We start from the raw sequence: 9,882 nt of genomic DNA, 5'->3' as shown, positions 1-9,882 counted from the left end.
AAGCGATAACCAGAATTGGTTTGGGCCTCGAGTGGCACCCTGGCCTATGCCGGACACATCTTAGGGAGAGAGAGCGAGAGGGAGACAAACCCACGCCTACACAAGACATTTTGTCACCCAAGCCAACCCTTGAAAAGGCTGCTTTGCAGAGCCAAAACAAGAAGAATGGTGCGTTTTGCAGCCGCCGCCCACTGCAATGAATCTGAATAACTCCTCCTTTAGGGCGCAAGCAACTCCCCTCCCCCTTGCAGTCTTTCCAATTCACGATACAAAAAGACGGACAGGACAGGTTGCCTGACTTTCCGTCACTGCCACCCTTTGCCATCCTTACCCGTAGAAAGCCCTTTCATCATCCCCAAACCCTAATCTTTTCCCTTTCCTTCCCAGCCCCCAAACCCTGCCCTCTGTACCTTTCTCACCACCCGCTTCCCTTCTCCTGTCATCCCCCTACCACCCGGGAAAAAAAGAGATTGCCCCCTCCTTCCACTAGCCCACCCTCCCACCCAAAGAACAACTTCTTCTGCGCAGCTTGTTTTCTAGGCAGCAGCGCTATTGTGATGTCATCGGGGGGCATTGTGACAAGCCGCCAGTGTTCCGTCTCTTCATGTTGTGCACAGTTCAAACGGAAAATACATCAACAGGCAGACTACAGAAAAGCTTACTATCAAAGGTTAGAGGGGGGCTTTCTCAGAGGGCTTTTTACAGTTTTTCTATTCCCAATTAGCCGTTTAAGTGTACTTATTGAAAGTAGTAATTCTTTCATAGGCCGCCCTTTCTTAGTATTTGACGTTCCTTATATTGCGGTATGAGGCTTCGCAGTAGGTTGCAAACATTCATCACCCATGACTGTCCCCAATTGAGCTCAGAAGCTCAATGTCTATCATGACCTCTCTTTTAGAATGTCCAAGAGCAAGCAAACTATTCCTCCAGGAGAGGGCGCCAACAGACTACTAAAGAGATCATCATTACTCAAAGAAAACCCCAAAAACCAATGCATGATAGGAATAAACAGGTAACTTTCTTTGGAGTGGAAGCGGAGAGATCGCACCAGATGCCAATTCTAGATGTTATCACACCTGTGGTCACTGCAGCAGCAGGTGAATCCACTTTGTCCAAAAGGGATCTATTCCATTCAATTGCAAATGATCTAGATAAGACAGAGAACTGCAGCACGGGGACATAGCCGAGTTGGTCAGGTTGAGTGGTGATGAGTTTGCTATTTGGATGAATAAAGAAAGTCAAAAGTGTGAAAGATAAAAAACAAAAGGAGGAAGTGTGAAAAGTGAATGGGCCAAATTGAGGTGCATATGAAGACGTATGCTTTCTTCCAATTCATTAAATCGGGCTAATATGAATCAGGTGAATTGAGTTCTGCTTTTGGAAACTGGGTTAAGAAGGGGTGCACCGTTCCTGGAGGTACTGCAATACCAGGTCAATGCGTGGAGTGGACAGAGCAAGCTCTTTTTCCATCTCCCTGTTCTAAAAATCCATTTAATATATGGTCCCCAGATAGGGGACGTATCAGATATTAAACTGATAAGAACAGATACTACACTTGATCTTAGCCAAAAGGCCGAGAAGCGATAACCAGAATTGGTTTGGGCCTCGAGTGGCACCCTGGCCTATGCCGGACACATCTTAGGGAGAGAGAGCGAGAGGGAGACAAACCCACGCCTACACAAGACATTTTGTCACCCAAGCCAACCCTTGAAAAGGCTGCTTTGCAGAGCCAAAACAAGAAGAATGGTGCGTTTTGCAGCCGCCGCCCACTGCAATGAATCTGAATAACTCCTCCTTTAGGGCGCAAGCAACTCCCCTCCCCCTTGCAGTCTTTCCAATTCACGATACAAAAAGACGGACAGGACAGGTTGCCTGACTTTCCGTCACTGCCACCCTTTGCCATCCTTACCCGTAGAAAGCCCTTTCATCATCCCCAAACCCTAATCTTTTCCCTTTCCTTCCCAGCCCCCAAACCCTGCCCTCTGTACCTTTCTCACCACCCGCTTCCCTTCTCCTGTCATCCCCCTACCACCCGGGAAAAAAAGAGATTGCCCCCTCCTTCCACTAGCCCACCCTCCCACCCAAAGAACAACTTCTTCTGCGCAGCTTGTTTTCTAGGCAGCAGCGCTATTGTGATGTCATCGGGGGGCATTGTGACAAGCCGCCAGTGTTCCGTCTCTTCATGTTGTGCACAGTTCAAACGGAAAATACATCAACAGGCAGACTACAGAAAAGCTTACTATCAAAGGTTAGAGGGGGGCTTTCTCAGAGGGCTTTTTACAGTTTTTCTATTCCCAATTAGCCGTTTAAGTGTACTTATTGAAAGTAGTAATTCTTTCATAGGCCGCCCTTTCTTAGTATTTGACGTTCCTTATATTGCGGTATGAGGCTTCGCAGTAGGTTGCAAACATTCATCACCCATGACTGTCCCCAATTGAGCTCAGAAGCTCAATGTCTATCATGACCTCTCTTTTAGAATGTCCAAGAGCAAGCAAACTATTCCTCCAGGAGAGGGCGCCAACAGACTACTAAAGAGATCATCATTACTCAAAGAAAACCCCAAAAACCAATGCATGATAGGAATAAACAGGTAACTTTCTTTGGAGTGGAAGCGGAGAGATCGCACCAGATGCCAATTCTAGATGTTATCACACCTGTGGTCACTGCAGCAGCAGGTGAATCCACTTTGTCCAAAAGGGATCTATTCCATTCAATTGCAAATGATCTAGATAAGACAGAGAACTGCAGCACGGGGACATAGCCGAGTTGGTCAGGTTGAGTGGTGATGAGTTTGCTATTTGGATGAATAAAGAAAGTCAAAAGTGTGAAAGATAAAAAACAAAAGGAGGAAGTGTGAAAAGTGAATGGGCCAAATTGAGGTGCATATGAAGACGTATGCTTTCTTCCAATTCATTAAATCGGGCTAATATGAATCAGGTGAATTGAGTTCTGCTTTTGGAAACTGGGTTAAGAAGGGGTGCACCGTTCCTGGAGGTACTGCAATACCAGGTCAATGCGTGGAGTGGACAGAGCAAGCTCTTTTTCCATCTCCCTGTTCTAAAAATCCATTTAATATATGGTCCCCAGATAGGGGACGTATCAGATATTAAACTGATAAGAACAGATACTACACTTGATCTTAGCCAAAAGGCCGAGAAGCGATAACCAGAATTGGTTTGGGCCTCGAGTGGCACCCTGGCCTATGCCGGACACATCTTAGGGAGAGAGAGCGAGAGGGAGACAAACCCACGCCTACACAAGACATTTTGTCACCCAAGCCAACCCTTGAAAAGGCTGCTTTGCAGAGCCAAAACAAGAAGAATGGTGCGTTTTGCAGCCGCCGCCCACTGCAATGAATCTGAATAACTCCTCCTTTAGGGCGCAAGCAACTCCCCTCCCCCTTGCAGTCTTTCCAATTCACGATACAAAAAGACGGACAGGACAGGTTGCCTGACTTTCCGTCACTGCCACCCTTTGCCATCCTTACCCGTAGAAAGCCCTTTCATCATCCCCAAACCCTAATCTTTTCCCTTTCCTTCCCAGCCCCCAAACCCTGCCCTCTGTACCTTTCTCACCACCCGCTTCCCTTCTCCTGTCATCCCCCTACCACCCGGGAAAAAAAGAGATTGCCCCCTCCTTCCACTAGCCCACCCTCCCACCCAAAGAACAACTTCTTCTGCGCAGCTTGTTTTCTAGGCAGCAGCGCTATTGTGATGTCATCGGGGGGCATTGTGACAAGCCGCCAGTGTTCCGTCTCTTCATGTTGTGCACAGTTCAAACGGAAAATACATCAACAGGCAGACTACAGAAAAGCTTACTATCAAAGGTTAGAGGGGGGCTTTCTCAGAGGGCTTTTTACAGTTTTTCTATTCCCAATTAGCCGTTTAAGTGTACTTATTGAAAGTAGTAATTCTTTCATAGGCCGCCCTTTCTTAGTATTTGACGTTCCTTATATTGCGGTATGAGGCTTCGCAGTAGGTTGCAAACATTCATCACCCATGACTGTCCCCAATTGAGCTCAGAAGCTCAATGTCTATCATGACCTCTCTTTTAGAATGTCCAAGAGCAAGCAAACTATTCCTCCAGGAGAGGGCGCCAACAGACTACTAAAGAGATCATCATTACTCAAAGAAAACCCCAAAAACCAATGCATGATAGGAATAAACAGGTAACTTTCTTTGGAGTGGAAGCGGAGAGATCGCACCAGATGCCAATTCTAGATGTTATCACACCTGTGGTCACTGCAGCAGCAGGTGAATCCACTTTGTCCAAAAGGGATCTATTCCATTCAATTGCAAATGATCTAGATAAGACAGAGAACTGCAGCACGGGGACATAGCCGAGTTGGTCAGGTTGAGTGGTGATGAGTTTGCTATTTGGATGAATAAAGAAAGTCAAAAGTGTGAAAGATAAAAAACAAAAGGAGGAAGTGTGAAAAGTGAATGGGCCAAATTGAGGTGCATATGAAGACGTATGCTTTCTTCCAATTCATTAAATCGGGCTAATATGAATCAGGTGAATTGAGTTCTGCTTTTGGAAACTGGGTTAAGAAGGGGTGCACCGTTCCTGGAGGTACTGCAATACCAGGTCAATGCGTGGAGTGGACAGAGCAAGCTCTTTTTCCATCTCCCTGTTCTAAAAATCCATTTAATATATGGTCCCCAGATAGGGGACGTATCAGATATTAAACTGATAAGAACAGATACTACACTTGATCTTAGCCAAAAGGCCGAGAAGCGATAACCAGAATTGGTTTGGGCCTCGAGTGGCACCCTGGCCTATGCCGGACACATCTTAGGGAGAGAGAGCGAGAGGGAGACAAACCCACGCCTACACAAGACATTTTGTCACCCAAGCCAACCCTTGAAAAGGCTGCTTTGCAGAGCCAAAACAAGAAGAATGGTGCGTTTTGCAGCCGCCGCCCACTGCAATGAATCTGAATAACTCCTCCTTTAGGGCGCAAGCAACTCCCCTCCCCCTTGCAGTCTTTCCAATTCACGATACAAAAAGACGGACAGGACAGGTTGCCTGACTTTCCGTCACTGCCACCCTTTGCCATCCTTACCCGTAGAAAGCCCTTTCATCATCCCCAAACCCTAATCTTTTCCCTTTCCTTCCCAGCCCCCAAACCCTGCCCTCTGTACCTTTCTCACCACCCGCTTCCCTTCTCCTGTCATCCCCCTACCACCCGGGAAAAAAAGAGATTGCCCCCTCCTTCCACTAGCCCACCCTCCCACCCAAAGAACAACTTCTTCTGCGCAGCTTGTTTTCTAGGCAGCAGCGCTATTGTGATGTCATCGGGGGGCATTGTGACAAGCCGCCAGTGTTCCGTCTCTTCATGTTGTGCACAGTTCAAACGGAAAATACATCAACAGGCAGACTACAGAAAAGCTTACTATCAAAGGTTAGAGGGGGGCTTTCTCAGAGGGCTTTTTACAGTTTTTCTATTCCCAATTAGCCGTTTAAGTGTACTTATTGAAAGTAGTAATTCTTTCATAGGCCGCCCTTTCTTAGTATTTGACGTTCCTTATATTGCGGTATGAGGCTTCGCAGTAGGTTGCAAACATTCATCACCCATGACTGTCCCCAATTGAGCTCAGAAGCTCAATGTCTATCATGACCTCTCTTTTAGAATGTCCAAGAGCAAGCAAACTATTCCTCCAGGAGAGGGCGCCAACAGACTACTAAAGAGATCATCATTACTCAAAGAAAACCCCAAAAACCAATGCATGATAGGAATAAACAGGTAACTTTCTTTGGAGTGGAAGCGGAGAGATCGCACCAGATGCCAATTCTAGATGTTATCACACCTGTGGTCACTGCAGCAGCAGGTGAATCCACTTTGTCCAAAAGGGATCTATTCCATTCAATTGCAAATGATCTAGATAAGACAGAGAACTGCAGCACGGGGACATAGCCGAGTTGGTCAGGTTGAGTGGTGATGAGTTTGCTATTTGGATGAATAAAGAAAGTCAAAAGTGTGAAAGATAAAAAACAAAAGGAGGAAGTGTGAAAAGTGAATGGGCCAAATTGAGGTGCATATGAAGACGTATGCTTTCTTCCAATTCATTAAATCGGGCTAATATGAATCAGGTGAATTGAGTTCTGCTTTTGGAAACTGGGTTAAGAAGGGGTGCACCGTTCCTGGAGGTACTGCAATACCAGGTCAATGCGTGGAGTGGACAGAGCAAGCTCTTTTTCCATCTCCCTGTTCTAAAAATCCATTTAATATATGGTCCCCAGATAGGGGACGTATCAGATATTAAACTGATAAGAACAGATACTACACTTGATCTTAGCCAAAAGGCCGAGAAGCGATAACCAGAATTGGTTTGGGCCTCGAGTGGCACCCTGGCCTATGCCGGACACATCTTAGGGAGAGAGAGCGAGAGGGAGACAAACCCACGCCTACACAAGACATTTTGTCACCCAAGCCAACCCTTGAAAAGGCTGCTTTGCAGAGCCAAAACAAGAAGAATGGTGCGTTTTGCAGCCGCCGCCCACTGCAATGAATCTGAATAACTCCTCCTTTAGGGCGCAAGCAACTCCCCTCCCCCTTGCAGTCTTTCCAATTCACGATACAAAAAGACGGACAGGACAGGTTGCCTGACTTTCCGTCACTGCCACCCTTTGCCATCCTTACCCGTAGAAAGCCCTTTCATCATCCCCAAACCCTAATCTTTTCCCTTTCCTTCCCAGCCCCCAAACCCTGCCCTCTGTACCTTTCTCACCACCCGCTTCCCTTCTCCTGTCATCCCCCTACCACCCGGGAAAAAAAGAGATTGCCCCCTCCTTCCACTAGCCCACCCTCCCACCCAAAGAACAACTTCTTCTGCGCAGCTTGTTTTCTAGGCAGCAGCGCTATTGTGATGTCATCGGGGGGCATTGTGACAAGCCGCCAGTGTTCCGTCTCTTCATGTTGTGCACAGTTCAAACGGAAAATACATCAACAGGCAGACTACAGAAAAGCTTACTATCAAAGGTTAGAGGGGGGCTTTCTCAGAGGGCTTTTTACAGTTTTTCTATTCCCAATTAGCCGTTTAAGTGTACTTATTGAAAGTAGTAATTCTTTCATAGGCCGCCCTTTCTTAGTATTTGACGTTCCTTATATTGCGGTATGAGGCTTCGCAGTAGGTTGCAAACATTCATCACCCATGACTGTCCCCAATTGAGCTCAGAAGCTCAATGTCTATCATGACCTCTCTTTTAGAATGTCCAAGAGCAAGCAAACTATTCCTCCAGGAGAGGGCGCCAACAGACTACTAAAGAGATCATCATTACTCAAAGAAAACCCCAAAAACCAATGCATGATAGGAATAAACAGGTAACTTTCTTTGGAGTGGAAGCGGAGAGATCGCACCAGATGCCAATTCTAGATGTTATCACACCTGTGGTCACTGCAGCAGCAGGTGAATCCACTTTGTCCAAAAGGGATCTATTCCATTCAATTGCAAATGATCTAGATAAGACAGAGAACTGCAGCACGGGGACATAGCCGAGTTGGTCAGGTTGAGTGGTGATGAGTTTGCTATTTGGATGAATAAAGAAAGTCAAAAGTGTGAAAGATAAAAAACAAAAGGAGGAAGTGTGAAAAGTGAATGGGCCAAATTGAGGTGCATATGAAGACGTATGCTTTCTTCCAATTCATTAAATCGGGCTAATATGAATCAGGTGAATTGAGTTCTGCTTTTGGAAACTGGGTTAAGAAGGGGTGCACCGTTCCTGGAGGTACTGCAATACCAGGTCAATGCGTGGAGTGGACAGAGCAAGCTCTTTTTCCATCTCCCTGTTCTAAAAATCCATTTAATATATGGTCCCCAGATAGGGGACGTATCAGATATTAAACTGATAAGAACAGATACTACACTTGATCTTAGCCAAAAGGCCGAGAAGCGATAACCAGAATTGGTTTGGGCCTCGAGTGGCACCCTGGCCTATGCCGGACACATCTTAGGGAGAGAGAGCGAGAGGGAGACAAACCCACGCCTACACAAGACATTTTGTCACCCAAGCCAACCCTTGAAAAGGCTGCTTTGCAGAGCCAAAACAAGAAGAATGGTGCGTTTTGCAGCCGCCGCCCACTGCAATGAATCTGAATAACTCCTCCTTTAGGGCGCAAGCAACTCCCCTCCCCCTTGCAGTCTTTCCAATTCACGATACAAAAAGACGGACAGGACAGGTTGCCTGACTTTCCGTCACTGCCACCCTTTGCCATCCTTACCCGTAGAAAGCCCTTTCATCATCCCCAAACCCTAATCTTTTCCCTTTCCTTCCCAGCCCCCAAACCCTGCCCTCTGTACCTTTCTCACCACCCGCTTCCCTTCTCCTGTCATCCCCCTACCACCCGGGAAAAAAAGAGATTGCCCCCTCCTTCCACTAGCCCACCCTCCCACCCAAAGAACAACTTCTTCTGCGCAGCTTGTTTTCTAGGCAGCAGCGCTATTGTGATGTCATCGGGGGGCATTGTGACAAGCCGCCAGTGTTCCGTCTCTTCATGTTGTGCACAGTTCAAACGGAAAATACATCAACAGGCAGACTACAGAAAAGCTTACTATCAAAGGTTAGAGGGGGGCTTTCTCAGAGGGCTTTTTACAGTTTTTCTATTCCCAATTAGCCGTTTAAGTGTACTTATTGAAAGTAGTAATTCTTTCATAGGCCGCCCTTTCTTAGTATTTGACGTTCCTTATATTGCGGTATGAGGCTTCGCAGTAGGTTGCAAACATTCATCACCCATGACTGTCCCCAATTGAGCTCAGAAGCTCAATGTCTATCATGACCTCTCTTTTAGAATGTCCAAGAGCAAGCAAACTATTCCTCCAGGAGAGGGCGCCAACAGACTACTAAAGAGATCATCATTACTCAAAGAAAACCCCAAAAACCAATGCATGATAGGAATAAACAGGTAACTTTCTTTGGAGTGGAAGCGGAGAGATCGCACCAGATGCCAATTCTAGATGTTATCACACCTGTGGTCACTGCAGCAGCAGGTGAATCCACTTTGTCCAAAAGGGATCTATTCCATTCAATTGCAAATGATCTAGATAAGACAGAGAACTGCAGCACGGGGACATAGCCGAGTTGGTCAGGTTGAGTGGTGATGAGTTTGCTATTTGGATGAATAAAGAAAGTCAAAAGTGTGAAAGATAAAAAACAAAAGGAGGAAGTGTGAAAAGTGAATGGGCCAAATTGAGGTGCATATGAAGACGTATGCTTTCTTCCAATTCATTAAATCGGGCTAATATGAATCAGGTGAATTGAGTTCTGCTTTTGGAAACTGGGTTAAGAAGGGGTGCACCGTTCCTGGAGGTACTGCAATACCAGGTCAATGCGTGGAGTGGACAGAGCAAGCTCTTTTTCCATCTCCCTGTTCTAAAAATCCATTTAATATATGGTCCCCAGATAGGGGACGTATCAGATATTAAACTGATAAGAACAGATACTACACTTGATCTTAGCCAAAAGGCCGAGAAGCGATAACCAGAATTGGTTTGGGCCTCGAGTGGCACCCTGGCCTATGCCGGACACATCTTAGGGAGAGAGAGCGAGAGGGAGACAAACCCACGCCTACACAAGACATTTTGTCACCCAAGCCAACCCTTGAAAAGGCTGCTTTGCAGAGCCAAAACAAGAAGAATGGTGCGTTTTGCAGCCGCCGCCCACTGCAATGAATCTGAATAACTCCTCCTTTAGGGCGCAAGCAACTCCCCTCCCCCTTGCAGTCTTTCCAATTCACGATACAAAAAGACGGACAGGACAGGTTGCCTGACTTTCCGTCACTGCCACCCTTTGCCATCCTTACCCGTAGAAAGCCCTTTCATCATCCCCAAACCCTAATCTTTTCCCTTTCCTTCCCAGCCCCCAAACCCTGCCCTCTGTACCTTT

At 46.6% G+C, this 9,882-nt stretch overlaps 6 non-coding genes across 6 annotated transcripts; all 6 read right to left on the bottom strand.

Moving 5' to 3' along the window:
- Positions 1 to 1,394: 1,394 nt before the first annotated feature.
- Positions 1,395 to 1,585, bottom strand: LOC142275051 (U2 spliceosomal RNA). Its single transcript, XR_012739241.1, has one exon. It is a non-coding gene; the product is annotated as a U2 spliceosomal RNA (small nuclear RNA).
- A 1,387-nt stretch (positions 1,586 to 2,972) lies between these two features.
- On the bottom strand, positions 2,973 to 3,163 carry LOC142275050 (U2 spliceosomal RNA). The gene has a single exon (XR_012739240.1). It is a non-coding gene; the product is annotated as a U2 spliceosomal RNA (small nuclear RNA).
- A 1,387-nt stretch (positions 3,164 to 4,550) lies between these two features.
- On the bottom strand, positions 4,551 to 4,741 carry LOC142275049 (U2 spliceosomal RNA). Its single transcript, XR_012739239.1, has one exon. It is a non-coding gene; the product is annotated as a U2 spliceosomal RNA (small nuclear RNA).
- A 1,387-nt stretch (positions 4,742 to 6,128) lies between these two features.
- LOC142275047 (U2 spliceosomal RNA) lies at positions 6,129 to 6,319 on the bottom strand. Its single transcript, XR_012739237.1, has one exon. It is a non-coding gene; the product is annotated as a U2 spliceosomal RNA (small nuclear RNA).
- Positions 6,320 to 7,706: 1,387 nt separating this feature from the next.
- On the bottom strand, positions 7,707 to 7,897 carry LOC142275046 (U2 spliceosomal RNA). Its single transcript, XR_012739236.1, has one exon. It is a non-coding gene; the product is annotated as a U2 spliceosomal RNA (small nuclear RNA).
- A 1,387-nt stretch (positions 7,898 to 9,284) lies between these two features.
- On the bottom strand, positions 9,285 to 9,475 carry LOC142275044 (U2 spliceosomal RNA). Its single transcript, XR_012739235.1, has one exon. It is a non-coding gene; the product is annotated as a U2 spliceosomal RNA (small nuclear RNA).
- Positions 9,476 to 9,882: the final 407 nt, after the last annotated feature.

Source organism: Anomaloglossus baeobatrachus, unplaced genomic scaffold (genome assembly GCF_048569485.1).
Source record: "Anomaloglossus baeobatrachus isolate aAnoBae1 unplaced genomic scaffold, aAnoBae1.hap1 Scaffold_3836, whole genome shotgun sequence".
NCBI lineage: Eukaryota > Metazoa > Chordata > Amphibia > Anura > Aromobatidae > Anomaloglossus > Anomaloglossus baeobatrachus.
This window is presented reverse-complemented; position numbering and strand designations above follow the sequence as displayed.